The following is a 10,655-nucleotide window of genomic DNA, read 5'->3' as shown; positions in this document are numbered from 1 at the left end:
GTCTCATACACCAATTTGGTGGCTGGCTCCGCTGTGACCTTAAAAATGGATATTATTATTATTATTATTATATATATTAGACTATGTTATGCTACATGAAAACATGCATACTTCTTAATATGTGCGAAAATTCGCAAGGACAAAGCATATGAATTTTGAGGGTTTTAATTCAATAAAAGAGTAAATGTTGGACATTTCTTCGCCCAAAAATGTAGCATATATATATATATATATATATATATATATATATTAAAATGCTACATGTATGTCTATTTATATCTCTTCCTATAGACGCATTGAATTTCTTTTATTGATAATTTTTGAAGTGTCAAATATCAACTCCAAATGCCAAATCCATATTAAAGGAATTACAAATATCCCTCATACTTTAAACTAAAAAGAATTTATGATTTCAAAAGCCAAATAATTGTAAAGAAATTAGCCTCTCCCTTAGAATTATGTTTATGTTATCTCATCATGATTGTAATATCTTTTCATAAATAACTTAATGAAACAAATTTATTTTCAACCACTAATGTGGAGATGCTATCAATTTTTTTATGGAAATTGACCTGGTGTATAGATTTGAGAATCATGCCTCTATAGAATGATGTAAATTTTAGAAGATACAATTTTATAATTATTTTTCTTAATTAAAATTAGATCATTTTTTTAGTTGGTTGAAATTACATGCAATACAATTTTCTTATTTTATCTTATGTGAATAAATGACACAAGATATTAAGTTTGGTGAACACTATCATTAGTTGAGATTCGTACTCAAAGTAGACTGACATTAAACAATATCATAAATATGAAAGAACCATATGTTTTTATTATCAATTAAAAATTAAATATGGTATTTTTTTTAATTAATCACTAAAAAATATTATAACATATATTAATTATATCATCTTAGATCCATCTTAACCCTAGATCTATCAAGCGCCGAGAGCGATCAAATCCGTTAAGGTGCAAAGCTCTTTTGTGAGTGCAAAACTTGAGGAAAAGTTTGCACCTCGAGAGATTTGATCCCTCAGTGCTTGATAGATATGGGATTAAGATTGATGTAAGTTGGTCTCAATCATGTGTAGCCACTAAAAATATGTGGAACATCTTCATTTTAAATATGTTAAATATGTCTAAGATCAATCTGGCCATTTTAATTTCAAATTTTCATAATTACCTCAATTCTTTGAAATGATAGAGATTGTCAATAACTTGAATGATGAATACAAAATGACAACGTAAGAGTGTTGAATGATAGAAAATGTGAATAATAAGAATGTAGCCAATTACAAATAGTCTTCATTGTGATCAATCTCAGACTATTTTCTTCTACTATTCTTACTATCAGACCTGTTAGTTTTGCTATATCTTTGTAACAACCCCAGTGAAAATTCAATGTAATAAAAGTTAAAAATAATAACCATGGTGGATGAGACAGTTATTCCAAGCTGAATTTTGGGCAAGACATCCCAAGGGGTGTTCATTTGGTTTATTATGGCTAAGGAAATTGGCAAAGGCAATGACTAAGGCTTTGGAAAGGAAAAATGGTATTTTTGGCACATTTATTTATGAAAATAATGGAAATTAGGAGAAAAGGTAAGTGAAAGGTCACAGGTTGCATGTGAGGAGAAAATTGAAGGAAAATGAAGGAAATAGAGGTCTCATTAATAAAAATGCTTTTGTAGACCAGTTTGTAACATTTTGTCAGTTCAGTTTTGGAGCTCTCTCATTATTCTCTCTCTCTCTCTCTCTCTCTCTCTCTCACTCTTAGACACTTAAAGTTTTCTTGGAGCACTTAGGCATTGGATCGAGAAAGGAATCAAAAGCAAGAGGAAGTCAAGATCAAGCAACGAAAAGCAAGATCAAGCAGCTACAATAGGATTCTTTGCAGGTATTGATTTGCATGTGTGATTTCCTTGCTAGATTTGGAATGCATGGTATTGAATGTGGTTCTTTGTTGTTATGGCATGGGTTTTGCTAGGTGTGATAGTGTTCTTCATACTAGCCTCACCATTTCTTGATAGCCTTAATGAGACGAGTTCTCATACTTTGTTTGAGCTAGATTACTGGATCAATTCAAATCTGACTGGGGTGGATTTCTAAAATGGCAAACACATGGCCTAGTGGTCCCTAAACCAGACTATGGATCATAGTAAAGCCACTAGCCTAGTAACCCTTGAGAGAGACTGTGGGTTGCGGTAAAGCCATGATTGTGGGCCTCAATGGACCTAGGAATCCTTATCGGTGAATGGCGAGATATATGGTAAAGCCAAGAGGTGGATTTCTCTCCGTTGGGCCTAGTATTCCAGTGATGGTATGTACGGTAAAGCCTAGTGATCCGGATTTAAACAGGAACGCAATAGATTACAGAGATGACCATAAATACAGAGATGCGATAACCATAAAAATAGAGATGCAGCGGAAATAATACTTCATTTCATTAATGGAGAATACTGAAATATGCTTACAAATAGAAATAACCCAGCTAGGGCGATGGTAGCTTATCTCTAAGAAGAGATGTGTCGGCTACATGCCTCTGAACTGTTCCGAACTATCTTACAATGAGGCTCAAAGGCCTATTTATTATTGAGAAATAATGGAAAACCCTTCACATCCCAAAACCTAACCCTAGAAGATGAAACGCCAAATTGTGGGCCCCGTTTTGGGGTGAGTTGGACAACCAACTTCCCGGGGTCGCGAATTGGTCGTATTATCTCCATTTGACGCGCATGATAGCCCGTTGGAAAGATCTCTCCGAGGACTACGACGGAAAAGTCAAAGGTAGATTTCCCAAAAAACGTCGTTTAGGGCCTCAAAACGGCTCTGGGAGTTTAGGACCCGAAAAACTGCTAAAAATAGTAAACTACGCTATAATTAAGGAAACTGAAAAACTGAAAGAGACAGTTGTAGGGGTCCAAATGGGATAGGTGGGTGGCCACCAACATCCACCTAGATCATTCCTCCCCCCTTAGGAAGCAATGGTCCCCATTGCGTTGAGTTCCTCCTTGAGATGAGGAAGCTTCTGCTGAGTTAGGTCTCTGGTGAGCTGTTCTCCAATCTCTGATGTGTCCAGAAATGGTGGGAAGCATGGTCGGCGATGGTCCACATTGAACAATCGGTGCAAGCGAAGGAATGGAGGAATGTTGTGCTTCAGAGCATTGTTTCCCACAGCCTTATTACTGGTGTAAGGACCATGTCGAAGTGGTCTGAGTTTCTGATGGGTTCTGGTAAGGCGTTCTCTCTGCAGATGTAACCAAACTTTGTTGCCCACCTGAAACTTGTGTGGTACCCGTCTGGGTAAGGAGAAGTTATTCCTGTGTTCTGTCATGACTGTATCCCTATGTTGCTGCTGCTGCGTGGAGGAACCCTTTGCGGGGGTCATGGATGTAGCAACAATCTTCCCCTTACTTTGAGAGCGAACCAGACAGAAAATAAATTTCCTAGTCTGTGAGATGAGCTTGCTGCCTTTCTTAGCAGTGATCAAGGAGGTGGCGGTAGGTGGAGCTACCTCTGGTATCCTGTATAATGAATTATCCAAAGAAATAATGACAGCGCGAGGCCTTGACTCATACACAGCATGTCACCTCCACAAGTATGGCTGGCCTAATAGTACATCACAAACATCCAGAGGTGTAACATCACACAATACCTCGTCTGTGAAGGGCTTGATGCTGTAGGGAAGGCGGCACTACTGGCGAACTTTGAGATCTCATCCTTCGTGAAGCCACCCGATACTGTATGGTTGTGGGTGTGGCGTAGTTGGTAGGCCCAACCGCTTCATGACCTCTACTGAAACGAGGTTCTTTTGGCTGCCACTGTCGACAATGAATTGCAGCGGCGAACCCTTCACCCACATCTGTGAATGGAAGAGACGTTCCCCCTCCTCTGGCTCTTCGGGCTCATTCTTCTGGATCTTAGCAGTGGCAACAGTGTCACTAGGATCTGCATCAATGATTTGCTTCCCTTTGCCATCCCCCTTGTCGGGTTCCAGCTCAGAGTCGGAACATGCATCTGATTCGGAAGCCTTCAACTCGGCCACCAGCGACTGCTTGGTCCAACACTCACTTGTGTTATGAGTGGGACTCTTGTGGAACTCACACCACTTTCCTGTGTCCTTCTTCGGCTTCGTGGTGTTGTTCTTGTCTTGCAGCTTCGAGGGGTTGTCTTGGGTCACCTTGCCTTGGCTTTGTCCTTTGGGCTTCGGATTTACAGATCCAAAGTCTCGCTTCTTCTGTTTGAACTTTTGCTCGATTTTGACAGTGTATCGGTATGCTGTGCCGAGTGAGGAGATGTCCAAGAACTCCATCTCTTCCTGGATGTATCTGTGTAGGCAGCCACGGTATTTGAGTACCTGATGCAGCTCAGAATCTTTGATACCCAACTGTGTGCGAAGGGTATGAAAAATATTTGTGAACTCTGGTACATCTTGGTCTCGTCCCTACTGCAGTGTGGTCCATTTGATGTATTTGTCCTCATAGCTTTTGACAGGGTAGTACTGCTCCTTGATGGCATCCCGGAAGTCATTCTGAGTGGGGGCGGCTGAAAACAGTGAGCCTGTACTTTCATCCTTCTGCTCGCAGTATGTTTCCCACCAGTCCTTGACGTGGGGGGCTGCTTTGAGAATAGCGAAAACAATCTTTTCCCGACTTGAAAATTCATGAACAGAAAAATACCCATCTAGCAGATTTAACCATTTATCTATGGCATCTGCGTCTATTTGACCCTCGAAGATGGGCATTTCAAAATTAACTTGTACCTTAAACGGTGTGGCGTTTCCAGAGTAGCTGTTAGAAGCCGATGCGTCACCTCTGGGTAGCCGCTGAAGGATCTGTGCAAAGCTATCCATCATCGCGTTCCTTTACCGCTCGAGGGCTTCTTCGAGCAAGATTCTGATAGGATCTCCTGCCCCCTCGTCTTTCTTCTCATCCGCCATGGGAGGTCGTCGAGATTTGCGAGGCTGGTCTTGCAAAGGTTCGACCAATTCAAGCCCTAACTCCTTATATCCCGACCTCGTTGGGGACATGCAAAGAAAAACAGAGAAAAAGCAGACTGCTCTGATACCACTGATCCGGATTTAAACAGGAACGCAATAGATTACAGAGATGACCATAAATACAGAGATGCGATAACCATAAAAATAGAGATGCAGCGGAAATAATACTTCATTTCATTAATGGAGAATACTGAAATATGCTTACAAATAGAAAGAACCCAGCTAGGGCGATGGTAGCTTATCTCTGAGAAGAGATGTGTCGGCTACATGCCTCTGAACTGTTCCGAACTATCTTACAATGAGGCTCAAAGGCCTATTTATTATTGAGAAACAATGGAAAACCCTTCACATCCCAAAACCTAACCCTAGAAGATGAAACGCCAAATTGTGGGCCCCATTTTGGGGTGAGTTGGACAACCAACTTCCCGGGGTCGCGAATTGGTCATATTATCTCCATTTGACGCGTATGATAGCCCGTTGGAAAGATCTCTTCGAGTACTACGATGGAAAAGTCAAAGGTAGATTTCCCAAAAAACGTCGTTTAGGGCCTCAAAACGGCTCCGGGAGTTTAGGACCCGAAAAACTGCTAAAAATAGTAAACTATGCTATAATTAAGGAAACTGAAAAACTGAAAGAGACAGTTGTGGGGGTCCAAATGGGATAGGTGGGTGGCCACCAACATCCACCTAGATCACCTAGAGAGTGGGTCTCGGTGTAGGGCCTAGTGATCTGTGGATCAGACTATGGATTAGGTTAAATCCTAAGAGACTAGGAGGCACTCAAATTCCTCATAGTGGAGGTGGAGAAATCTAGTAGAATCCATGCTTGTTTGGTTCTTTTTGGTTGGTTATGAGTCCCACATTCATGCTTGGAATATGGCACGTGGTTGATTGGCTGAAGAGAGATTTGGCTCAGCCAATCTATGGTCGGGTGGAACGTGGTAGTTTGATCCCCAGTTGGTTTCTACATTCATTAATGACAAATTCACTCCCTTGGTTTTTCCTGTGTAAATGTTGGTGTGGAAGCTGAACAACCTAAGGGTTGGTGTGGAAGTTGAAGAACCAAAAGGAGTCCAAGGGACCACTTGGAATAAGAATCCAATGGTCACACCATGTACTATAAATGTATATCATTGTCAATAATAGACATACTCTCATGCTTATAATTCACACTTTATGTCTGCCATGTATGTGTTTAACATGGTATCAGAGCAGGCAATATCCTACCCTGCTCATATTTGAGCCACTTGTTTTATGGCCTTTCTGTGCAGGTTAGTTCTGCCATCAATTCTGCATTTCATGAATGTTTTCTCAGCTAAATTCTAGCTGCAATCTCTGCTCACATCTCCACGTAGTAACGCTCTTCCTACATTTCATTTAGTTACCTCTCATTTTTTGTGCCTACTCAAATAGTATGTCGGTGGTCGTTTCTTTGTCAGTATATTAGGCTCGAAACCTCCTCAGCGTTTTCCATGGTAGTTTCTCTGCTAGTGGAATGAGCACGGTAGTTTCTTTGTTGGTGGAATGAGCACTCCGATTTTGTTAATAATCATCCTGAGATTTTCTTAGCATCTTGTAGTGATAATATGCCTTCTCACTGCAGCCTGTGATTTCATCTTTGACAGTTTTTGCATGAAGGTCCATGAAATAAACATAAGTTTCGTGTGGGACTGCCTGCTGAGCACTGAGAACATGATTATAGGCACCTTCCATGAATGATTGCTCTAATTCGACAACATGCTTAATGCATGGATTCTCAAGTGCCTCAGGTGAAAGGAGCTCCAGCTCTGTGTGAAATTCTGCAATTCTATTTTGCACTAGAAGACGCAGTAAATTGAGCCCCAGGATTGGATATTCCTGAGCAGATGGTGGAATAAGATCTCTTGTATCTGTGTAATATGGCTTCAGCTGCAAGAAGTCCCTCTCAGGCATGTGACATAGGTATCTCATTCATCCTATTCTAGTAGTCTTTCTGTGAATAGCCTTGACACTCTAGCTGTATTTATGGATGCACTTTGATGGGTCTGCCCCTATCACATCGATTTACGTTGTTTTTGGTGATACGTTGTGGGCCATACCTCCTGATTCATTTGTCTTAGTTTCTTCTACAAGTTGTCTTCAAAAACGTAAACTTGCAAACCATACGTTTTGATAAGACCAAGAACAGTTTGCATGGCAGTCACCTTCTTTGTGTATGATTCATTCTCAGAAGCCTTTGAGCCATGTCCATTTATCAAAATTTCCTTTGTAGCCTAATCTCCACTTGTCCCAAATATGATTTCAACAAATCCACAGGATTCACTTTATCCACCATGCCAAATTCATGAGAAAATCTAAGGGCCTCTAACTATCTACCAGTTTTGGAAAGTTTATTGATAACATCTGAAACGTCGGAGGTCAATCCAAGAGACCAACACAACTCTGGAGCTTGCTTTCGGCCCAAAATAGTAAACATTAGCCTCCAAAGCTCATCCTTCTCGCAGTTCCTAAATGAGGCCAAGAGCTGCAGGAAGGCCTAAATATCCAACCAACTGGCAGACTCCACATTCTCAATTTTCATCTCTTTTCTCCAAGCATCGGCAATCTCCCGGGCCAAATCCTTGACATCCGAAGGAACTACACCATTGTCATCATCACCAAAAATGGGGAAAAGGGATTCCAAAAGCAAAATGCAAGCCTTTCTATTGGGAGAAAATGGGGGCCTCTTCTTCTCTCCAAGAATCGTGCCACTTTCTGAGAAATCATAGCCCTCTAGAGCATTCATCACCAGCTTCGCCGCATCCAGGACTTTAAGGAGAGCCTCAGACAGTTCGTTCCGAAGGGTTTCGACCTCTTTCAGGTTGCGATATCCCTTCTTCTCAAGATCGTGCCATCTTGTAGCTTAGTGCTTTAAATTAAAATAATTCCAGATTTATAGTGATAGTAGCGTTTGGAGGAATTGCAGCAAACCCCTCTTCAACATCCTTACCCTAGGTGTACGTAGGTTTTATGGTGAGAGTCAGATTTTCTTCTTTCTTTGTTGTTTTGACTGCAATGGCAGGGCGAAAGTGAAATGTTCGTGGCAAAATTTCCAGAAGAAGGCGTGGAGTTTTATGTAAATGATGGAGGTATCATGAATAGTGCATGTTCTGCCTTGGTCCCATCCTTTGATAACTTGGCCTTGGCCAAGCTTGAAAGTAAAGGGCTCTCCTCTGTCTCTTGAAGATACAAGGACTGTGGTGAAGAGGAACCTGTGCTTCCATTTCTTGGGTAGTTTACATCATAAACAGAGGCTGAGGTGCCATTCTGGGGATTGATAATTGCATATGTACTCATTTGTGTTGGCTGTCATTTAATTATCAGGTTCTATTTTCCAATCTGCTCATTGTATAGTTAAGTTTTTGAATGAGAAATATCCATTCTGTAGGAGCAGTCACTTAATGGCTATTGCATTTAATTTTTGAAGTTGCTATTGAAAAATACAAGTTTATTTGGAGACTATGAGTGCATGTGGAAGCCTTAAAAGCATTGTACAATGAATAAACTTATGAAAATAACCCATAGTGGAGAACATTGTGGAAAAAATCATTTGCATATCAGGGTTTATCTACTAAGACAATGGCCAAACTTGAAGATGCATTAAGTTATTGAATACCCTAATACATTCCACTATATATGAGATGGTAAACATCAGCAAGGGCAATCTTTCCGACATTAAAATATGTCTGCAAAATGCAAAGGAAAAGATTGATTTTTTGCAACTAGAGTCTCAATTCCAGTGAGATGAGATTCAACAGAAGAGTTGTCATTCTGAACCATTTTCTATCCAAAATAATCCTTTATTCAAGATTGAGATAGACTCCCATCAGTAGTGAGAAATCGTTGATGCAGTACCCATTCCAAGAGCAGATGTGCATGCAGATGCAAAAGGTCAATTTGCACTTCCCAAGCCCATCATTAGACCTTGGGAAGAGATTATCAACAACAGAAACATAATTTGTCTTGGATCTGACAATGATGGTTCCTTTCACATTCTAGACTACTCCAAGCCAATCCAATTTCAAAGTGTTGGATTTCTTCATGACAGTTCACCTTCAGTTGTTTCAGATTCTGTTCATTTTCCACAGTAGCAACAACAAAATTTTAAATGCCAACATTGTGACCAAGTTGGCCATATGAAAGATCATTCTTTTGATCTTCATCCATGTAAGCATTGTCATAAAACCAATCATTCTTCAAACAGATGCTTCAAAAACAAGCCTCCTGCAAGCACAAAGATTCATCTTGGATGGACCGCTTCTTGGCAATGGGCTTCAACAACCAAGAAGATATTTTAGTCAAATGTCAGAACTTGTTCTAGAGTATTGAGAAATATTGTTGTTGAGTTTTCTCCATCATCTCACCTTTTATCTAATAAGGGGGGAAATGATGGTCATCTACAAGATTCAAAGCCACATCAAGCGAGCCTATGCCACAACTTGCCATACCAGATTTAGAATTGTAGCCAGAGACAAAGATGCCCCTAAGCATGCCTTTAGTTGGTGATGCCTCTTCAAAGAATTGGGAACACTTCCTCTAGTAGAAGACTTTAGCTTCTTGCCAGTTTTGGAAGAGTTCCAGGAATTGCATAAATCATTCCAGAGTTGGTGGTAATCCTTAAACCATCACAGGTTGAGACCTCCCTTTTCAGGTTGAGGTTCTCCCTTTTATGCAGGGTGAGACCCTCCTTTCATGGTTGAAGGTTTCCCTCTTCAAAATATCAATAGCACTTCCTCTAGCAGAAGACCTCAGCTTCTTGCTAGACTTGGAATAGTTCTAGGAACTGCACTAAGCATTCCAGTGTTGGTGGTCATCCTTAAACCACCTCCCTTGATACCAACATTTCAGAGAGCACATTCAGCCTAGTACTGCCATGCATTTTTGCATGTTTTGTATTACAGCTCTCTTCTTGGAATCATACATAAACCTTCGGATTAAGGGGGAAATGTTAGAAACCTAATCCTCTAAGGGTTGGTGTGGAAGCTCAACAGCTAAAGGGAGCCCAAGGGAATGCTTGCAATATGAATCCAAGGATCACACCATGTACTATAAATGTATATCATTGTCAATAATAGACGTACTCTCATGCTTATCATTCACACTTTGTGTCTACCATGTATGTGTTGAACATGTTATATGTGGATTTTATGGCTGATGTATTTATGGTATTTCTGTTGTTACTATGTTGGTTATGTATATGTTTTATGACAACAGCTATGTATAGCTCTCATCATGTATTTTCTTGTAGATGAATAGACAATGTATCTATGACCTAATAGATGATAATGTAGTAAATGACATGAGGTAACAATGGTTCTAGGAGATTCTCAGATAAGTACGAGATCCCTATGCTTAAATATGTTGTTTACACCTGTAGATTACATGGTTGTGATATGTTTGATGAAATGCTTGTCATGACTAGTAGGGGTCTGGTTAAGGGCTTGTTCAACTAATTGCTTTTACATCATTGTTTCCCTATTATTTTACTGCTTTGAAGATGTCATTCCATTCTAGGCAGTGACTCGGGCTCTGGGCCTGGAAAAGTGGCTCATATCTCAGGGACGCTGACATAGAACTAGACAAAATGGTCCCTGGACATTGGCTTGCATGCCTGTGAGAGCATCTAGAGGTCCTTG

At 40.4% G+C, this 10,655-nt stretch overlaps 1 pseudogene; it reads right to left on the bottom strand.

Moving 5' to 3' along the window:
- Positions 1 to 6,543: 6,543 nt before the first annotated feature.
- On the bottom strand, positions 6,544 to 6,933 carry LOC149232615 (26S proteasome non-ATPase regulatory subunit 8 homolog A pseudogene; annotated as a pseudogene).
- Positions 6,934 to 10,655: the final 3,722 nt, after the last annotated feature.

The sequence above is a fragment of the Pinus tabuliformis genome, chromosome J, assembly GCF_031772625.1.
Source record: "Pinus tabuliformis cultivar Carrire ecotype Pingquan chromosome J, CPIR1, whole genome shotgun sequence".
NCBI lineage: Eukaryota > Viridiplantae > Streptophyta > Pinopsida > Pinales > Pinaceae > Pinus > Pinus tabuliformis.
This window is presented reverse-complemented; position numbering and strand designations above follow the sequence as displayed.